Source organism: Cygnus olor, chromosome 7 (genome assembly GCF_009769625.2).
Source record: "Cygnus olor isolate bCygOlo1 chromosome 7, bCygOlo1.pri.v2, whole genome shotgun sequence".
NCBI classification, from domain to species: domain Eukaryota; kingdom Metazoa; phylum Chordata; class Aves; order Anseriformes; family Anatidae; genus Cygnus; species Cygnus olor.
This window is the reverse complement of record NC_049175.1, coordinates 11,052,334-11,075,097: the sequence shown is the minus strand read 5'-3', so window position 1 is coordinate 11,075,097 and position 22,764 is coordinate 11,052,334. Positions and strand designations below refer to the sequence as shown.

The window sequence follows — 22,764 nt, the reverse complement described above, 5'->3', positions numbered from 1 at the left end:
TCATGTGCCAGCCCTCTTTAGCAGAAACAAGCCACATTTCTTCAGCCTTTGTTCACAGAGAATGTTTTCTAAACTTTGTATCACTTCCCAGCTGTCATCGCATTGAACCATCTTTCAATATGCTGAGATCAGTTTGTCAGCCCTAGCAAAGCAAGACTGTCCTACCCAGAAGTCAGGAACACACTGACCAGCAGATTGTTTCTTTGTCCACTGATTTTCCGAAAGAATAAACGAACAACATTTTCCTCAAAGCCAAGCAATGTTTACATCCGAGTGGTTGACCCAATGATTCATCTTAATGTATAATAATGATGATGTTATTAACTTATTATATGCTAATTCTCGTTTTGGAAAAAAATAGGACGAAGAAGGCTGCTGATGAAAGCTCTACATTGGAAGAGGACAAATAAATTAAGATTATAGATGATTCTCCCTTTAATTAAAACTTCTTTTTTTGAGGTTTCTTTGAGTGGGGAGAAATTGTTCTTTCCTGTGATTGCTTTCTGTTGTCATGCAACATACAATTTCCTCCAGCTCATTATCAAAAAGCACATTCACTTATTTTTTCACCTTAACTTCTTTCAGAGGATAAAAGACAACAACAGTTTGGGTCCATCTAGCAAACAGAGAGCAAATAGTACATCAAACCAGAACTCAGCCAATTTAATTCATCTCAAGAACATGGGAGATTTGAAGTGGACTCCTTTTGTGATGCAGAGTAATGAAAAGTCGACAACATGAAATGGAATGCTTTTACCATTACAAGCGAGTCTGACAAGTTTTTGAGTCAGATCCCAATCTAGACTGACTTTTAGAGCCAGAACCCCAAATACTTGTCACTGAGAAGAAAGCATATACCTCATCTTCCACCAAGTTCCCTAGCAGAAACAACCAACATGACAGTTAAAAATGAGAGTAAGAAACGGTAGATGGGCTTTGGCTTTGAGATATTGACAAAGAAATCCTAAATTGTTAATCTAACACAATAAAATTCAAGATTTAAATGTTTATATAGCATCACATTTTAACATATACCACACAGTATATATTATATACAAGTAGATAGTTCTTACGTTATACTACATAAAGTAAAGGGCCTCAGGGGAAATCCAAATGCATGCTGAGATCATACTGATATACCAATATTTCAGGAGGAAAAATGAAAAAGAAGAGAGATATCCCTTCCTCATTTAAGCTTGCTCCTTTATCACACAAAAATAACCAGCACCAAAGTCACTTTCATTCTGAGGACAGAAAATTAGACTAGATTCACATATCAGACTATAAGTGAATTAATATTTTATAATACCCCATACCTCCAATGCTGGATTTTCCTTCTTTTTTTTTTTTTTTCCCTCTATCAACATCGTCTCGTCCCTCCCAGTTCTCTGCCTAACCACAAAATGCTTCATGTTTTGCAGGCATCTGTTTTATGATGACAAGTCTGAGCATGTAAGGTGCTTCTACCACCCAAAATGCCTTTCTTGTTTTTCTCTTCTGTCTCTCTCGTATGTTGTCCTTCTCTCTTTTAATCTAACCTGAACAAATCTCTTTTCCCTTTTACTTCTAATAACCAACAGCTGGAGCAGAAAGAGATTAACTCACCATGGGATGCCTTAAACTCTCTGAAGCACAGGGGGTAGAGTCAGTGCACGAGAAAGTTGACAGGTATTAAGGGTCTGGTACTGCAAACAGTTAGGCAAGCAATTAAATCTTTGCAGAGAATCACGTATATATTTAAGCACTGATAAGACTGGGGTGTACAGCTATCTTACCCTGGGGGAGAAAAATATAAATCCAAGTGCAAAGGACAAAAAGGCAACAGGGTAATATGGCACCCCTTAGAAATCTTCTTCTGGTACACCTACATAGCTAATCACAAAGCATTAACACAAGTAAAATTTTTAGGACACCTCAGGGTCCAAGAGTAACTCTATACTATATTACTTCATCACCCACCTTGTTCATACTATGGCTTTTTTGTTTGATGGTGTTTTTGTTTGGGGGGGAAAGGGGGGAGGAGGAGGTCAGAGTTGTGTTTGCTAAATTCAGCTTCTAGATGTTCAAGGTGTTTATATCAGCACCACTGATATTAGAGTTTGTGTGCCATAGTCCAGGATTTGTAGTTTCAGTTTCCACAACTCACCACTCCACTGAGGAATCCTGCTATCAGTTCTTAAGATTACTAAACTTATACGAGAGGATTAAACTCTCAAATGGTTCCGAAGTAACCAGTTCTTTCTCCCAGTTAAAAACACCCCGCTCTAACGAGTTTGCTCTGACTACTCATACAGTGACAAGTGTCATAGACTGTGAACACAGTTTAAAAGACAGAGAAGACTGAGTTGGATGGAGGGAGATGGCCTAGTTTTAAACTCACCTCTGTCGCAAAAATGATGATGCTCATAAGTGTGGACTGTAATGCCAGGGGCTTCTGTCCCTGTGCTGAATCACTGCTAGGCAGTGCTCCGCTCCCGTTTGCTCTATCGGCCCCCTGCCCTTCGTTAGCCCCCAGCCCTCAGCTGGCATAGGGAGACACTGTTCCCAGAGCAGTGCTCAACCGGGGTGCATGGCTACAGAACCAGAGCTGGCAGGCAAAGCAGGTGGGAAGCATATCACAATTTAAACATCAAAGTGTATTCCTGCATTTACAGTCAACTACTCTCAAGTGTTATACACACATTTTAAAAACCACAGCAGACTTGCCGTCAGTCCATGTGTTTCTGTTCCAAGTTTAATTCACTGCAGCATTTGTTTCATGCTGCTGCTAAGAACATGATTCAGTTATCTTGCTGTTACTCAGTCTCAAGTACAAGGGCAGAACTAACACTCTCCATGAGGTCAAGAAGGCACAACCGTGTCCCCGTGTTCCTCAAGGTTCTGTCCCTTCACAGATCTCCAATTATGCACGGATCCTGGTGTAAGTCTCCTTTACTCTATGTTTCAGCAACAGTAATAAACAATTCTGCTACTTCAGCAGCAGATGACTGGAAAGGACTAAGTAAGCTTCTAAGATTTTTCTGCCAGAAATAAAGCAGCTAAGTGGTAAAAATGCCAAGAAATACCAAAAATACTGTTCCCCATTGCTAGAAGAAAGCCAAAATAATTGAAGTGGAAAAGTTACACCTACATTTGTGGAGGCTGAGAGTAAAAAACAAGCAAAAAATTTGTTTCATTGGCCAATCCTCCTCATGCAACCGCTTCCCTCTCCAATGACAACTGAAAAAACTGAAAAAAGAAAATAGAGCTTGACTTTTCATCCAATCTGTCCTGTCATTTACTTGCTGAAATCAGTCCTTTTTTCCTGATCTTTTCAAGGGTCAGCATGTGAAATACAACAAGAACTTTCATTTATTCAAGTGATGCAACAGCAGGACCAAGCAATCAGACACATCAGACCTCTTGCAGACATTAAGCCCAGAAAGTGGTAAGACCATGGTGGCAAAATCCAGCCTTTTTCCCACTACAGCAGTACTTTGCACTACCTTGGGAATCCTCAGGAGGAGTTTTACTTTTCCTTCTGGATCCTCTCTGGATTGCAGGCAATATAGCACAATTTACGAGCAAAGAGTAGAAGCATTTGTGTTAGCAGTTCTCAGGAAGAAAGTATGTACATATGTATGTATGCTTTCTTTTTTTTGACGCCATGCTCTAATCTTGCCTGAAGAACAGCAGTACCCTTTACCTACCTACATGTGATCACATGAGGTCAGCCTGACCCTTCACAGACAACACGATGTTCATGGTGTTCTCAGTGCATCCTAGACCATCAGACTTGTAAAGTCAGCCTGTCACCCACAGCACTGGGTAACAACACATTCACCCACCTTGAAGTTTCCTTCTTCTTTTACTCTTTCAATCTAGTACATATTGCAAAACTCAACTCCTTTAGCAAAAATTAAATACTATCCTCCTAAAAGATGCTGTAAGTAATAGAATTATCTAGCTCCCCCTTCCAGTGAAAAGTCTGTGTCCAGAATTAAAGTAAGAAGATACAGACTTTCAACATAGGTTTTTGACATTCTGGGGAGAATTCTTTTCATGGGGCTAGTTACAAACCAGATCAAAAGTATATGCTCGATTTTGATCCTAACAACATAAAACCCATTATACTAAATCATTTCCCCATGGAAAGATTTCAATATATATGAAACTGTCAAAAATCTCCATTATACACATAAAGGGTACTATGTTATATACAAAAAAATAAAAAGTAATATAAAGCCTACAGAGAAATAGGAAAGATAAATGAACATCTACCACACAGGCTGGGCAATTCCTAAATGGCAAAGGGTCAGAAAAAAATCTTCAGGTTATATTGTGAAGCATTTCTATTATCTTTGTGATTGAGTAGAGCACAGGGACTGCTATCAATAAATGTCCATATATGTTTTATAGTTTGGCTCACTACAGCCTATTTCAATTTTCACTGACTTGTTGAAGAAAAAAAAAAAAGAAAGCAGTCTTGCCAGCTATACGGGAAGAGACTACTAAACAAACTATTCTATACTTTGACTTCTAAAAAGACTGAATTTAAACCTTCTGAATTCTACATACACAGAATTACCACTATCTCCCTTCATGAGCTAATAAAGAAACCCCAAGGAAACATAAACCGTATGCTAAGTTAAGTACATACTGGGACATTAGTCATGTCTTTCTGTTTCTTCTTAAAATTGCTTTAAAATATTCATGTCAGATAATCATAAAGCATCCTGAATTTTAAAGAAGTTGAAAGGAAAAACAACTGATTCTAAAGAATATGTTTCCCATTTCTAAATACAAGCCTGAAGCCACAGGGGTCTGTATTCTTTTGCTAGCTCCAGTGGTCTTCAGCTGATATACCTGCATTAACTGAAATAGAGTTACAGAGAACAAGCGCTGATAGAAGATAGCTCGCATTGTGTTCTGATCTCTTTGCTCCCTTTTCTCCAGCTTAATTCATCTTACCTGAAACATGTGTTTATTATAGGGGTCAAAGAAGCCTTTGAACTTTAGATTCAAAACCTTTTCTAAATTTCAGCCTGTAACACTTCACAAGCCTTCTGAAGTCCCTTACATAAAGCTATACAAGGATCACCTACACCTCTTAGTCTCTTTTTCACTGATAAGAATCAGCATTATAAAACACTGACACTGTAATCTACGAAACAGATATGGCATACATGGTCAATCAGTCTGAAGTCTATTCTGCCAATCCCAAGGTAATTGTGTGGTCTCAACCTCAAAACTTTTATTGCTTCGTTTCCTGAGAACATTTGTCAATGGCACACTATTAACAGAGATGTTTGACTCATGGCACCAGCTTTAATTCCTGCCCATTTGTTTCTAAACAGGACTGAAAGCAGCAGGATCAGACCACCTCCAGAGTCAGCACTGGACTCTAAGCTAGTGAAACTTACAAACGTACTTCACCATCCATTCTGAGATACGGTCTCCTCCCTATATAAGCTATTTTTCCTATATACCAACTGCAGATTCTAACAACCACCTGGACCACCAACTTTTGATTGTCCACTGATACCTGTAAAACAGTCAAGAAAACAAATCTTCATGGAAAAAGCCAGAGATTAAAAGGAAGTGCTGCTTTTGGCAGGTTTTTGGGCTATTCCAAAACAACAGAGTAAGTTGCATTCTCTTACCAACTTCACCATAGAAATTCTGAGCTATTTTGTAGAGAACGTTTACCTTCTGTGCCATTCTGTGAACCCAAAGTCATTTCTAGACCACTTAACCTTGTCAGGTGCAATTCTTTTGTAATCTAACCTAGCAGCACTCCACAAAGCCCGACTTGCAGTGCATCAGCCTGGGAAGGTGTGGTCCAGTAAAAGTAAACTGTTTCAGTTAAACTCATTCCAGCTGTGTGAGAGGCAGCAAATGCTCTCCAATGCAGAAGTCAAGGCAGTGGCCACAATGACAACTTGTGACTCAGAAGTCTTCCACTTTCAGATCTACAAGTCTGAGTACAACATTATCTGTTGCCTTGGGCTGATTTTTCCATACTTCAGCCTGTGAAATGGTAAGACCAGACCTTCTTTCATCCATCTCCACTCCTTTCTTTGTGCCACCATACAGGTGAAAAAAAAAAAAAGTTGCAAAAACGTTGTGTAACTGTAATGTAATGTAATGGTATGCAGCTTCTGGCTAACGTTCTACCCCCCCTTAGGAACCCATTTTATCTTGGTGTCTAAGGATGCAGCAATGCCAAGACAAGAGGCCACTGAATGAGCTTGCTTGGCCACCAGAAACAGTATGACTACGTTAATATGACATGTAAAGCTAAGACATTTCTAGCTAATGCCATATTTTGCCATACTGAGATACCACTTGGCATACCATAGGTCTGCCACCCACCACATTCAGCACAAATGATAGTCCTATCACATCTAGTACAGTAATACATCTACAATTGCTAGAACATCAACACTGAAAAGAGATTGGGCTTTGGCTAGTGTGTGCAAATAAGGCTTGAACCTGCAATGTCAGGCAGTCACTGAGCCACAATTGTACCTACAGCATTGCCAAAAAGTGCACAGCAGAATTAGACCTGCATGCATTAGAAAAACACTAGTTGCAAGCAGGTGTTAGAGTTGATGTGCAGACTAATAATTCCCTTGGTGTCCCTCTTTGCCTGGAAAACTAGTGACAATACTTTCCTACATGTATTGTTACTTTTCTCTAGAAAGGAAAATCATCATCATGTTTGGTTTTAATCCAATAAAACATAAAGTCCCATGAGAAATCAGTGAAGTCTATGTTATAATGTCTAAACTAAAAACAGGCACTAAAAGGGAGAAAGACTTCATCCTGCAGAGTTACAAATATTCTATCCTGGAATTAACAAAGCACTTTTGTCATTTCTCTAAGTTCACTAATATACCTCATGTATCTCAGCAAACTTATATAACCACTTAGAGGTAAGGATGTGCTCAAGTGCTGTGCTTGGTAAGAAACAGCTCTTGGGGCTGTGCAGAATCAAGGAAGATGTTTAGTGTCAGTATGCAGTAAGAAACAAGACTTAAACAGGAGGTATTTCACATTGCCAATTTTGTGCTAAAGTAAACGCTAGTGTTCACTCGAATGTCTTATTCTTCTTTCATTCATTTCTCGTAAATCTGAAATGCATACAAATATTTATATGTGATGAAATATTTGCTCATAGGTTTTGAAGCGAGAGACTTCATGCTAAAGGCGAAAGAGGCTTTTCTAGAGCTTGGAAGTGTTTATTTCTTGCCCTTATTTCTAGTATGATAAGCTGATAACTTTTTGCCACTCATTCTCTGTATGATTTTGGTTTTCTAGCAAAAACATTCTCAAAGGAGAAAATAATCCATTTCCAGACATTGGAGATGATCAACTTGCATGTTAATTACTTTTCCCACTTTCCATTTTGTGTTTCATTATACCAATGCTAAAGCTATAGTGTGTCCAGGAATACCAGATTTCTGTGAAAGACAGCCATGCCCTGATAAACATGGAAAAAGTGACTGAAATAGATGATTTCCTCTACGCAACAAGGGTGGCAGCACATGTCTCTGATAGTTACACAGCTGAAGCACACTGATCTCAGAAGAAAGTATTCAGTGGTCAACAGAACTACCTATGATAGCATTCTAGGTACTTACCACTGCACAGGGAAAAATAAGCCAAATAGAAGCAAGCAAAAGAAATGCAAGTGACAAAAATCACAATTAATAAATCACATGAACAAAGACATGCAAAATAAACAGTAAAACCATTGCTACTCTGATGTTGACTTTGTATTGTCTGTGCATACTCAGACAGTAATTTTAATCTGAAGTATCTGCTAATTGCTTGAGGGACAACAGGGATAGGAGACTTAAATTCATGTTATACTTACCTCAATATTAAATAGGTATGCAGGCAAGAGAACGGTTACCTTATGACTGTGCTTTCTGCCTCCCATACTTGCTTGAATTCCTTTATGTTGCAGAACATAGTAGTTATGGCCTTTTGTTTCGTTTTACTACATATACGTGGGTTTTAACAAACCTGAAACTTGTTAACTTATTTCTTAAGAGGTTCTCAATTTTCTCTAATACTCGTAAAGAAAAGACTTATGAGAATACAAAAACTAAAATGCAAGTTCAGGTAAGTTTGAGCCTTCAACTGTTTAACAGACAGGAAAAATATTTACAAATGAAACAAGTTTACTCAACATTCTGATTTTTCAACATCATGAGGTATGAAACAATGATGCAGTGAAACAGCATCCATTTTGTTAAAAATATGAACTTCTTACATTTTGCAGGGGAGATGGTTTTACTGAAAACAAGTCATTTTGGTGCCACGTACTACTCTTAGCCCCAAAATTTGAAAAAAAAAAAATGGCCAAAAGGCCCTGACCCATGAAGCTGACAAAAGTGTCATACAATGTTCTTTAAACTGCAACATCCTTTAAATGCATACAGTACAACTAGAAATGATGACACCATTAACCAGCAAATATATCTGAAAACACTAAAGGACTGAGAAAGTTACACTTTGTTTAAAGTCTCTTCTACTTACATTGTTTTCCACATTGTTTTAATTCTCGAGCAGAAGAGCTGTTCCAGATGTCTTTGTAGCCAATTTTCCATAAGCAGTTCCTGCAGAGTCAAAGAAGTCTCATTCTTTGATGGGATTACAAGTTTGGCTGATAAAGGCAAGAACAGAAATGTAATATTCTCAGAATTCTCTAAGTTTTTTAAAGCCCTAAAGTATATAGTTAATGGATTAAAAACTGACTAAATTACATTAAGTGCTGAAAATAAGAAGAAAGGGAAAAGTTTTGTTTGTTTGTTTGTTTTAAGGTAATCATGACTTAATAGGAACCAGTCCCACTCTATTCACAGTCTGAACATAAATATTACATCCCTGCAAATAAAACTACCATCAAACACAATCAGAATGATAAACAGTGAAGAGAGGACATTCATTCAGAATGGACCCAGATGGTTGATAAGCTTTTAATGTAAAAAAAAAAAAAAAAAAGTTGTAGTACATCCTAACATAAAGTTATAAACCCATGAAAAGGTTGCCACCCACACTTATAGAGGGGGGGCATTGCCTCACACAGCTGTGACTCTACCTAAGTTTCAGTGTGATCCTTGGTTGCATGAAGAGAAATAACCAGAGACCAGCAAGTGCTTCGGCTCATCTCTGAGGCAGTGTCCTGACCTGTAACAAGATACTGCACATGGACTTCTTGTCACATTTTAAGGACACTGGAAAAATTGGACAGGATGCCCAAAAGAGGCTTTAGGAAACAAACCAAGGGGCAAAGAATAAAAAATAGAACTGCTTTCATTACATTTTTTTCTTTAAGGAAAACATACTGGTATCATGGCTCTTAAATCCTGCAGAATAACATTAACAAGATTACCTAAAAAAAGTGATGAAAATCAAAACTCAGGTAAGAAAGAAGAATAAACCACTGAAATAACAGAAGAAATAGCAGGTTCCCTCTCCCTAGTGTCTTCAGATGATGGGATGCCTTTCTGTTAACAATGCTTTTCTCAAAGATGATAAAGGAGCACCAGGTGAAACAGTGACCTGTATTTGCAGGAAGCTGGAAAATTGATCTAACTATAGACACAAGCAGAGATTTCAGCAGCATGCAGACAGCAATGCAAGCTTCCTTGATTATGTCATCTCTACAATTGATCCTGTGGGCAATAAAGCAAATTGCTACCTGAAGTTGGGGCATGAGCTAACTAAAAACCTTTTCTCCTCCGTTGTGCTTAACACTTATGACCACATACAATTTCTCAGCATACTCTCCAAATTACCACCCATCCACAACTGTATCCACTCCCCATAGCTATGCCCAGAAAATTCCTCTGCTATTCTGAGAGTTCACATTATGGTGCTTCAGAATGTGCATCAAGGGTGAAATCTACGAGCCCTTAAAAAAAAAAAAAAAATTATATCACTATTACAATATGCTCTGGCTTATATTGCATCTCCCTACCTTCTGTTTTCTTTAAGAATATAGAAATGTCAAATTTCACATATTCCTACTCCGGTTATTCCCTTTTATGATCACCAAGACCAACGCTGTCTCAAACCAGTCAATTATCACAGAATTCTTATTGTTCTGCCTTATTTTTTTTCCCAATGATCGCACATTAAAAAAAACATGAACTAATACTGTTATCAACATGTGTAACAGTAGACTTTAGATTTTATTGTATTGAAGGAAATGCCTCTGTTCAACACAGCAACTACTACCATATAAAAGAGAGCTCAGCTGTATGATTGTTGCTACCATAATTTAAAAGGATTTCTTTTCCCTCCCGGAGGCATCCATGAAGTTTGGCCAATTCACAGAGACCACCTAGATGCACAGAAACAGTAGCTTATTAATGAGATTTTTTTTAAATCTCACACAAGTTCAGATGAAGCTACCCAGTTATTAGACTAGACCAGGTGTATGAAAGACTAAAATGAGTTTATTTCCTGCCTGATGAGTTTAATTCCTGCCTGTTTTTTCAGCTAGCCCTACTTACTGAGATTCTGCATGCAGCAACTGCATTTCTGATGTCTCCCCAGGAGCTGGCGGAGGCATGTCCCTCTCACAGCTAGAAAAAGCGTGTTGCCAGCTGAGAGCATTAAAGTATTCCCAGCAGAGCAGAAGGGCACCATCTTCCCCTGTCCCGGTGGGAGTGTTGCTATCTCTCTTGGAAAATGATAGCGAGGCAGCCTTTGCACTATGAAGAGCTTTCAGATTTTTCTGATAAGAATTTTGTGTTGTCCAAACAGATCAGTTACCTTTTTATGTCGCTAACAGTAGTAAGAATAGCTAAAGCACACAGGCTGGAAAGCTCCTGCATTGTTCTCTCAATACCAATGATGCAGAATAACCAAGCAGCCAACCATCGCATTTCGCAGATGTCTTTCAAAGGTAGTCCCACATACAAGCAAATTCAGACTTGATGAGTCACATGAGGAAAACAAGCTTGCAGAACAGAGACAAGCCTGGCTTACAAGCCTGCAACAAACTGATTATAAATATTGTGCTAATCAAAGAAGTGAAGACATCATAGCTAACATTATAGTTAGAATTTTTGGGAATATTGAGGGAATAATAAGCATGGCACACCCACATTTAACTCTCTCACCCAGTACAAAAGAGTTTCAGTCACCTGTGACTCTGTTATGCTCGGCACCATTCCTTGCCTGACCTTTCCTTCAGTGATTTCCTGTCTGGTCATTGCCTCTTACACCGTTATCCATTCCCAGCTTCTTCTCCATCACCATTTTCCCAACTTGCAAGGGCCTTCTGGACATACGCCTTTACTCCTCCTCTCTCCACTGTCATATTCACTGAAGCCTCATGCTTTATTCTCTCTTCAGTGACTTCTTCCCTCCTTGAGCATTAAAAGAGCTTTAACACTGCCTAGTCTTAGAGCTTTAACACTGCCTTAGTCTTTGATCTAAAAAAGATCAAAAAATAAGCTTGCACTGTTATTTATTTACAACTTTTTTCTGCCTGTGATTGAAATTTAAAATAACCCACTAGCAAATGAAAACTAACACTGTCTCCATTCAACAAAATGCCTGTTTATCTTCAGATACCAAGAAACACAAGGGTTATTTGTAAAAAGCAGTGCTTCCAAAGCATATTTCAATGCTTTTTCTTAAGTTGTGTTAATTTGATGTCCTTTATGTTAAATTGCTTTATTTTATTTTTCTTCTGAAGGTTGTAATTGTTGTACTGTTATGAGGTAGTCCTCACTCCTTTCTTACCCTAGAAATTACCTTGATTCAAGTCTAACTTGTCAAATTTAGTACAAGCCTGTTAGAAAAACATATTTTTTTCAGAGCAGTTCATTTCTTTCCATGACATAAAACTATAACAAAACAAAAAAACACAAGATTCTCATTTTTTCTATTTTTTGGGTGCTTAGCTAAATCATGCCCTGAAATAAAAGGTATATTTTAGAGGGATTTTTTTTCCTCTAACTTCTGCCATGCATTATTTCCCTCCGTCAGGCTGTGCCAGCTGTTGCAGCTGCCTCCCCGGCCTTCCTCTGCTTCACACTGCATTTCTGTTCAGTAGTTCAACAAAAGCATGAGTCTTTTTATGCCAAGGAGTCTGTTAGTGCAAAGAAAGCCTGGCCAGGCAGTACTTGGGGAGAAACACTCCTTCCTAATATCATCACTAACTGTGTTACTTAGCAGATAGTATTGCTTCTCTGTGCAGCCTTCAGTACATCTGATGACTCCCATCTGCAGTAGAACTTGTGGAAAAACCTAATATTGAGCTTTTCACAGAGACGGACCTTGAGGTCTGGGAAGGAAAGCTGCCAAGTCAGCCCTCCTCCATGAAGCTTCACGCTCTCCCCAGGAGGGCAAAAGATCAGTCACCCCAGCCTGGGGCCACTTCCCGCCTTCTGTTCTCAAGGGCCACATCACACCTACACATACAACAGGCAGCAGAGGGCACAGAGCTGCCCCTTGCCGGCCTGCTCACCTCAGCTGGCACTGTAATTCCTGCTCTCTGATGTCAGCAGCACTATTTTCCTCTCAACGCCCCCCAGGTCACCAGTGTCCTCTCAGGGATTACAACCAGCACACCAGCTGCCTCAGGGAAGTGGCTTCCTCATGTGCGGGGCGCTTCAGGCGATCAGCCACCTCAGATAACCGGCTGCCACATGCTGGGGAGCCTCAGGGAAACAGCCACCACGTGTGGGGCACCTCGGGCAAACAACAACCGCAGAGCCTCAGGCAAGCATCTGCCTCAGGCAAGTGGCCACCAAGCATGGGACACCACTGGCAAACAGCCATCTCAGGCAAACGGCAGCTGCATGCATTCCCACCTTCACCCATGTGCCCCACAGCGCAGCAGGAAATCAGTGAAATCAGCAGCATCAGCCAGTCCCAAAGAGGGTTTTTTTCCTTTCACACCTGCAAAGCAGGACTTGGTGTGTCCTGTGCCGGAGTGGCCAAACCCAGGGGGTGCCTACCTCTCCCCGGCTGCAGGGCCACCACGAGGCCAGCTCCAGGCTCACCCCACAAGTGACCTCCCTGCAGCTTTTTTAAGGACTGAGGGTTAGCTGGGGCAAAAGGGAGCCAGGGCTCTGCTGCTCACAGGGTGCCACCTTCTTGGCTGTAAGAGCAACAGCACATCTCCCCTTCCTTCCCCGACCACCCTGAGGCCTCCATTATCAGCAAGCCCACAGCAAGCCACCCCCATCCAGGCAACCGTGCTCAGGAAATTCACAGTGTGAAATTGGAAATAGAGAAATAAATTACGGAGGTAAACTCTGCTCCCAGAGGCTAAGCCCATCGCTGCAATGATTACAGAGAAACACAACCCACACCTAGGAGGAGGAGGAAGAGGAGGAGGAGGAGGAGCGAGCTGTACTGCATATTTCCACAGCCACTCAATATAACTTAAAACAAGAAGCATAATCAGCTGGCTCCAAGGACGGGGGGGGGGGGGGGGGGGGGAGGGGCAGGGGGGGAGAGGGAACTCGTATACCTTTCTCAGGCCATTTTAGTTAATACCCCCTCTGACTGTGGGTTTGCTCGTAAAAACAATCTCAGCATCAAATATTAAAACCTTTCCAGGGAAATCTTTAACTTCTGCACTTACTGCACTCAATCTTTTTTGTTCCCTTCATCAGCACTTTTTAAATAATTAATAGCAGGTAAAAATTATCTTTTACATTAATACCATTCCTAGTACTCTTCAAAGAGCAGCTCCATCAGATGTCCACCACATATGACCGACCAAGTGACACACTGTGCTGCTTTACCTTTTACATTTCAAGTCTGAACTGAGGGCAATTTCTTTCCCAGGTAAAACTGAAGCTTTCTACCCAAGTGCCTGCAAGACACTCACCGCCCATGGGCCCAGCTCCCGAGGAGACACAGGCATCGCAGCTGCCTTCAGTCCTCCAGCACGGGGCACAGCTGGCTCCTACAACCTCAGCCCCTTGCATTTTCACACCTTTTGCAGCACCGCACGTCCACCCAGGTCTCCAGACATCTTCCTCGTCTCTGCACCACCAGCAAGCCCTTCTGCCAGCCTTCTGTGTGCCCCCAGCAGGGTGTCATGGCACAAAGCCATGGGCTTCTTCAAGACCTCATACAAGCGCTTAGGACAGCTTTCATCAGTGCCTCCTCCCGCCTCCTCTCCCAGGCGTTTTCTGTCCTTCACCTTGCGTTCACCTTCCCTTTTTGCCTTGGCAGCTCCCACGAGCCTGTTGCCATGGAAATCCCCAATTACAAGCCTCTCCTTGGCCTCTCAAGCCCCAGGAACCAGCCCCTGAAAGCTTCTTTCCTCTGGTATGCACAGCCTCTCCTGACTGTGTCCCCAGCCAGCCCTGGTTCCATGACAGGGACCTCACTGGCTGCCCTGTAGAGCAGCCCCCTCGGGTTGAGCTGCGTCTGAATTGGTCCCAGTGCCGCTGCAAGGCGAACCCCACAGCATGAGCACATTACAGATCATCACACCATACGCCACAGCAAATTGCTTGTAATTTATGCCTACAGAATGGCAGCAACGTAGTTAAAAATGTCAAATACATCAGCGAAAAATCCGAACTGCTCTGGTTCTCCAGTTTGCCAATGCTCTGTTAATAATGTTCAGAGCGCTCTACTTAATACAATAACTACAAATTAAGTTGAAACAGGTCATTCTAGCACAATAAACTACAGAAGATTTCCAAACAGAGAAGAAAATTGCCATTGACAACCTTCCTTATAAATTTGTATTTCATCTTTGTGTATATTTGATATTGCTATTGCTGTTAGCTAATTTTGTAAAAAGTATTCCTCCTTAAATTTGGTTAAAGAACTTAATAGGAAGGAATAAACCTATATTTTTTCAGCCTAAGTACAAATAATATTTTTTTGTCTCTTGACTAAAATGTCAGAGAATCGAAGAAAATGTTATTTTCAAGTCAAATAATGCTAATGCTATGCTACTAGAATAATACATAATGCAGTAGAATAGATAAGTGATTCATATGTATCCACCACAATTCACTGGTAGGCCTTTTTATTTTTAACCAATGTAACGTCTAATGGGCACAATAACTGGAATATGAACCCAAAGCTATTTTCATTTCCAATCCACTTTACAATGATGCTTTTGCAATTTAAGTACCATTCTTAATCCATTTTCATAGGCTTCCTATTTAATGCAACAGGATGAAAGTGACCTTAGGGACATTTTCTCCTCTCCATCGCAGATAATACAGGCTTAACTGAACTCCAAAATAGGAAGATGGTTGCTTTTAGATAGGACTGTCTCAGTCATAGCACAGAAACATTTTACAGCCACTGAGGCGTAACTATGTATTTACTTTCCCAGCAATAAAATTTCCTGCATTGTGATTGGTGCTGTAACTACGGTTTACAAACTCGTACTACAATTATTTAATGTAGTTCAATTTGCAAAACCCTCTCTTGCAATTGACTAATAATAATTGAATCATAATCTGAGCAAAACTTTCTCAATAATTGCTGTGCTATCATACTTCTCAATTATTTTGCAGTTAAATGCATATTTATTTTTACCTGTGAGAACTTAAAAAACTTACTTAAAAATGATCACCTTATTTGCCAGTTATAAAAACAACTTACTAATTTTTCTCCTACAATGAAACATTGAAATTTCCAAAGTGAGATAATAATAATCTAATAGCCATCCAAATGTGGGACGCTATCAAGAGGAAATAGGTTTTGTTTGCTTTGTTTTTGTCTTTAAGTTTTAACTGCCATTGAAAAGCAACGTTACATTTAATCATGCAACGAGCAACATGCAGAAAAAAACATACACTTTCATTTAAAATTATGCATTTCAGTCATACAAAAGAACACCATTTTGTCAAGCTGTTTCATTCACACATGCACACAAAAACTATCAGAAAAAAAGGAATCTTGAACAAAAAAACTATTAATAATGATTTCAGAAGCTAATTTCTGAAACATATTTCTATTTTTTAATATAAATTTTTCATGTGGTTATGTTTTCGTAACTGTTACACAACTGAAGTTAATACACGTTATCTAAAAATTATATATTTTCTCCGATCTTATTTTGGTGTAAAATCAAAAGAATCTGCTTCAGATTGAATTCAGATTGAATTTTCAGGGGTTTTGTTATCCATCATAGAAAAAATAGTCTTATTCACAAGCTGTGTTTTAAAGATGCACGTTTTTCATTTTTTAAGAAAACCAAAATACAATATCTTTGCTTTTCATGTGACAGCCCTGTGAGAGGACTGAGACAGAGCTCAGGAGTTTCACACTCCTATCTACTATCCAGAAATAATTAAGCAATTATTGTGACCCACTAGTTTCCTGGGAAACAGGAATTGGTTTGCGCGCTTTGACTAAGAAAGCTTGGAAGACAGTGCCGCTGTTTACATCCTTCCAGTTTACATCTCTTCCAGGACTGGTATACAAGTTAAGTAAAACAAACAACACTTGCCCACTGAGCTTACATCATTCATTTCCCTTTCTCTGAAAAACTGAATTTCAAAGCTCTGCACAAGTGCTGTGGTATGGCAGAGAGTAAACATGGTTTCCAAAATCACAACAGGTGTGGCTCGAGAATGGTTTGAAGTATGTGATCTCACCTCGTTTCTGCTTTAGGTAGAAGAACAGCCCCCAGGTAGTCAATAAAACATTTCCCCTCTGACCTCGGAGGAAGTAGAATCATGTCCCGCTTCTCATAATCAGTTTCTGGTGATTAAAAATAGATTTCTTTATCTCTGTTGGCAATCATAGCATAGGTGTTAATCAGTGAGTTAACAGACACAAATACAAAGCTTCCCCATTTAGCTCTTAAAAATCTACATGCTACCAGTGAGCAAAATCATCTTTATCTTGACACAGTTGTCTGCCATTTGATATACTGAAGTTTTTAGCAAATTGAGATGAAGGATGGCAGAAAACTGGGCTCTAAAATACCCCTTAATTTGGTGTTTGGTCAATGTCCCGCAAAAGGTTATCAAACAGGTCAGACAATTTTCATGGACAAAGTATCTGCATAGTGATAAGCAGTGTGATGGAAATAGTGACAGAAAAAATTCATTCTCTTGTCACCCTGGATAAAGCTAGAGACATCCTTGTGTGGTTTTACTATCATGGGATAAGATATAAATTATGTATATGGCACAACACCATGCTGATTTTGGGGAGGGCATGGTGAAGGTGAAATGCATACCTTCTGCTCATGAATGTCAATCTAACTGAAGCCTTGGAAATATATTGCTGACAGACGGCTAAGAAGCAAAAAGGACAGAAGACAGGTTGTCCGGGTGCTTGCCGTGAGAACTGAACTGAAACTTAACAGTTCAAAAAACAATCAGAGCTCCCAAAAACATTTTTGGGTAAGAGAGGTGATTTTAAAAGCATTCTTTCAAGGTTGAGACACGTCAAATTCTCTAAGCATCAGAAAAAATAAAGAAATCATCACTACTCAGACACTGATGCCAAATCATGAAGTTAAAAATCAGTAATAAAAAATAAACTGTTTGATGTGTTATTTCAGATTCAGTACTGAGATATTCCTTCTTTTTCTAGATTTTTCCAGTTCAAGGACTTGATAGTTCCCCAAACCAGTCCAATGGTCTACTTCCTTCTTGCTTGATGGAGACTGATTGTATTTCACAGCATACTGGAAAATGACAAATACTTATGCAGTTGTTTAAAATGTAAATAGCAAATGATGATGACAGAAGACAAAGCAAACATCAGCAACTCTGCGAAGGATTGCTTCAGGTTTATCTTCTGATATACAAATGCATATATGCACGCTTACATCTTTCCCTCAAATATTAAGAGGTATGTTCTTCAATTTTATTTTAGTTACGACAATTTCTTCACACACTGATGATTGTCATTTTATGGCATAGTGGTAAATCAGTCTGGCCTTTAAGGTTTCTTTGCTGAACAGAAAAACATTTAATTGCAGAGAAGATGCCAAAAGATCACGTGAATTCTGGTGCTGATACCTGTTTCTGGCACACTCATGAACATGAAAGCAAACTGTATTACATTAGCTGGTAGGACAGGAAGATACTGCTGCTAGTTGCCTGTGATCAGTAGCTAGTACAGAAATGCACAAGTCAGTTCTGAATGCCTGTACGTCAAATATGGTAGCCTGAGATTTTACTGACCATATGGGAACCATATACAGAGCTTTACGATTTAATATGACATTCACTATACAACTTGAAAACAGACATCCAAGGAGTGAAGCTAAAAGGACCATTTATGATAGTCAGAAAGGGAACCAAAGACAAAAGACTTAGGACACCACAGGATGACAGCTCTAGAAAATTTGTAAAACTTTCAACACTAATAGATGCCACTGTCATCATTTCATACTATATTCTGTGCAATCAAACATGTAATTGTGGTATATATGATGCCAAATATCCCTTAAGAGCTTCATCTGACATGTGTCACTCATATGAAAGGATTTCATAAAGTCACTGCATGTACAAACAGAACCATGAATGCATTATCATTGGCAAAAGGTCAGGTTTTTCTTTTTCTTTTTTCCTTATTCTCTATGCTGTTTCTCAAAGAGCAGAACCACCACTTTACTCATATCAGGACATGTTCTGCATTAGGTGTTACTAGTACAGAAAACTAATTGATGTCTTTTACCCTTTACTACAAATGAAAATATTTTATCCCTCACTTCGGAAACGCTCAGAAAAACATGGTGCAGCAAAGGTCTTCAGATGGCTGTAGTGGGTTTATGTGGCAAGGTTTTGGTAGCAGGGGGCCACAGAGGTGGCTTCTGTGAGAAGAATCTAGAAGCTGCCCCATGTTAGGTAAGGGCCCCACTGCTGACCAGAGCTGAGCCAATAAGTGATGTTGTTTGCGCCTCTGTGAGAGCATATTTAAGACAGGGAAAAAAAAACACTGCGCCACACAGCAGCTGGAAGAGTGAGAGGAGTGAGGAACAGCCCTGCAGGTGCCAAGGTCAGTGAAGAAGGAGGGGGAGAGGTGCTCCAGGCACTGGAGCAGAAGTCCCCTGCGGCCTGTGGTGAGGACCATGGTGAAGCAGGCTGTCCCCCTGCAGCCCATGGAGTACCACGGTGGAGCAGGGTTCCACGCTGCAGCCCGTGGAGGAGACCATGGTGGAGCAGATGGACCTGCACTGATGGAGGCTGTGGCCTGTGAAGACCCCTGCTGGAGCAGATTCCGGACCAGACCTGTAGCCCATGGAGAGGAGCCCACGCAGGAGCAGGTGACCTGGCAGGAACTGCTGCCCATGAGGGATCCAGGTTGGAGCAGTTTGCTCCTGAGGGATGGACCCCGTGGTACAGACCCATATCTGGAGCAGTTCTTGAAGAGCTGCTGCCTGTGGGCAGCCCACGCCAGATCAGTTCGGCAAGGACTGCATCCCGTGGGAGGGACCCCACGGCACAGGGGATGAGAGTGACCGAAAAGGAGCACCATAGACTGACCATAACCCCCATTCCCCTGTTCCCCTGCGCCGCTCGGGGGAGGAGGAGGTGGAAGAGGGTGGATGGGGGGGAAGGTGCTTTTGGTTTCTTTTCTTTCCTTTGTTTCTCGCTTCTCTAGTTTGCTAGTAGTAGGTAATAAATCTATCTCCCTACGCTGAGTCTGTTTTGCCCATCACGATAATGACTGTGCGATCTCCCTGTCCTTATCTCAACCCCTGAGCCCTTTTCATTGTATTTTCTCCCCGTTCCTCTTTGAGGAGGGGGAGTGAGAGAGCGGTTGTAGTGGAGCTTGGCCACCCACCCGAGTAAAACCACCACAATTGCTCTATGGTCCTTCAAACACAACAGCTGTTGTAAAATCACCTTCTCAAAACACCACATCAGTGTTCAATTCTGTAATACAATGCACAAAACAAGACCTATCTAGAGTTTTTAAAAAAAAAAAATCCAACATTCACTGAACAACAAAATTATTGTAGCTCATGGTAGAGGGTTTTGGTTCACGTTACAGAGTGATCTGTCCACAAGACAGCACTCGGAAAAAAAAATCAAGCAGGAAAACTGAAACTCTAAAGATAACAACATTCTTTTAATTATGTTACTGAAGACAGCGAATTTTCCAGTGTATAAAAAAAATGAATTCTGATCAATGGGAGAAATCTGTTTCTTCCATTATAAGAACATTATGTTCCTTTCCATTATAGAGGGGGAAAAAAGAAAAAAGAGGGAAAAGAAAAAAGCAGCTTGGAAGCCAAAGCCTTCCGAGTGGACCTCCAAGATTTAAATCATTTTGCACTGCCTGAACTCTGTGCTCCTCCATGACAGTGCTTTACAAGAATGAAAGAATTTCAGTTTTTTTGTGCTCCATTGGTTGGAAATAAGTGACATATGACAAATGTTCAGATCCTCAACCAAAAGTTTGCATCTTTACTCATGTAAGATCATGGAAATTAAAGCAAGAAAAGGGTAGTGGGTTGCTTATTTGTTTGGAGCATGCTTTTTAAGAAGGAGACAGTATCTGTCATCAGCCTGAGGAAGGAATAAGGGAACATGCTGTTTAAGAAAAAGGCAGTACCTGTCATCACCATGAGGAAGGAATAATGATATCAGCTAACTTTTTATTCATGTGAGCTGTATTTCTTTTGAACTAAGGTTTTGTAACACTTCTTCATTTTTGACTCAAGCAATTTACCAAAACTCAGGATCCTGACAGTTATTTTGATTAGGAAGAGGATATCACCATGTCACCAGGTAGTTTTCTGATGAAATCATGTTTACCTATATAGGATGCATGAAGTTCTATTACCATGAACACAGGATCGAACAGTAAAACCTGTCATTACTCTCAGCGAGAAGCCTTGTCCAGCCCCAAATCAGACAAAGCAGACTTTCTTCAGTGGCACAAACCCAACATCCCTCTAGTTTTTGCTCCTCAGTATGCTCCAGTTCTGTGCTGTACCTTGCTACTTCTCCCACATGTTATTTTGGTACAACCCCCTTCATCTTAACCTTGCTGACATTAAAACAAAAGCCTCGTTTGATTGCATAACTAAAGCCTTGCACATCCCTCTCTTTTGGATTAAGTCTGCTTGGAGATTTCTGCCATTCACTCTACAAAGCGGCTCACATACTAGAGTTGCTCACCCTGGTTTTAACAACGTTTGTCCCATCTCACAAGTTAAAAACTGTGATGGGTATTATATGGAATCAAACAGTTCAAATCCTCACCCTGAGCATGTTTCAGTGTTCTAGCTGGAACAGCCATCCCCCAGATAAGAGACCGCAAGTGAACAAGGTTTCAGACAGAATACGGGAAAAGCTAACAGAGCACCACAGAAGTAACAGTTCTAGAAAGGAAGACACAAACATAGACTTAACAAAACCATATAGGAAGTTCAGTCTGTCTTAACAGATTTTGATTGTATTCAAAAAGTTAAAAAAAAAAGACTGACTTTTACTGATGGGGTAGAGGGAGAGAATAGTCATGGAGAGAAAGAATAGTCATAGAAAAGTCATGTCACTTCGGCGGTACTCAAGGCACCCTGCTTTCTGGTCTGGTGTACTAACAGAGATGTTGGGTATCTCTCAACTCCCATCTCTACAAAACTTCTGGCCAGCCTTCTCCTGAACACTTCCAGAGAAGAGAAAAATCAGGACTCCTTCCAAAAGATGTTCCCTTTTTACATTACCAGTTAGAAAGCTTTTCCTAACCTTCAACCTGATTTTTTCTTCAACATTAAACATTGCTTTGCTGTTCTATCCCAAGTATAAAAGAAGAACAATGAGTTGCAATCCTCTGCACTAAAGATGTTGCAAATTGGGCTACCGTTATCCAGTCCATTTTCTTTCCTTTATATTAAACATAACCACTTCTTCCAAACGTACTTACATTCTATGTTTTGTAAATGCTTGTCACTTTTCCCGAGTTCCCTCCAATTTGCGCACCAACTTATTACACAATGAAATATGTGGTTTTGCAAGAACACTACATTGCTGACCTATATTCATCTGCTATACACACCAAGATCTTTTCCTGATGTTCACGCTGCCTGGGCAGTTATTATTCTCCCTTTTTCACTCGAGCTTGTCCCTCATCCCTCCTAGGTACAGGGCGCTTTGAAAAGCTGAACCTGCTCTTGTTAATTTAGGACTCACTTTCAAATTAAGAAGGCCCTTTTAAATTCCAATTTTGTCTTCTATTGTCCTTACAGCATAACAGCTTGATGTCCTCTGTGTATTTGACCAATTTAACCTCTATTTCATTACCCAAGACCTCAATGAAAATGCAGAATAGAGATGGGGTGGTTTGGCCCCACTTTAAACACCCTCTCAGTCTGGCACTAAGCTACAACTAGTTTTGAGTGGCTTTTAGTCCTTTGTGTGCAGTGTTTTCATGCTGGATATATTTCCCTGTGTTGTATATATAGATAGGAGAAAAATGTCAAAAGCTTAACAGAAGTCAAATTATATATCCTCCTGTGTACTATTATCCCTTCCAAGAAAGAAATCAAGTTAGTTTGACATGATTTGTTCTTCACAAATCCATAGGGTGGTGGTTTTATATTTTTAATCACTTCATCATCTTCAGCAGCTGACAAATTGACTGTTTAATAATTTGTCCCAGAACCTTTCCTAGGGCTGAAAGGCAGGCTGACTGCTCCACAGTTTCTCCAGATCAGTCCATTTTTTCCCTTTATTTTTTCCCCACTTTAAAATTTTAAGTGATAACTTTGTGAAACTTGACCTCTTAATAAAATCTATTCTACAAAAAGATAAACAAGACTAACATCCCAGAAAGTGATCTGCATATAAGGAA

General features: G+C 40.1%; 1 long non-coding RNA gene across 5 annotated transcripts in view; it reads right to left on the bottom strand.

Moving 5' to 3' along the window:
• Nucleotides 1-22,764, bottom strand: part of LOC121072805 — a 142,620-nt gene that overhangs the window by 81,831 nt on the left and 38,025 nt on the right. For all 5 annotated transcript variants that reach the window (XR_005821395.1, XR_005821396.1, XR_005821393.1 and 2 more), the window contains one exon: nucleotides 8,530-8,656. This is a non-coding gene — a long non-coding RNA (uncharacterized LOC121072805). The remainder of the gene's footprint in view (nucleotides 1-8,529; nucleotides 8,657-22,764) is intronic.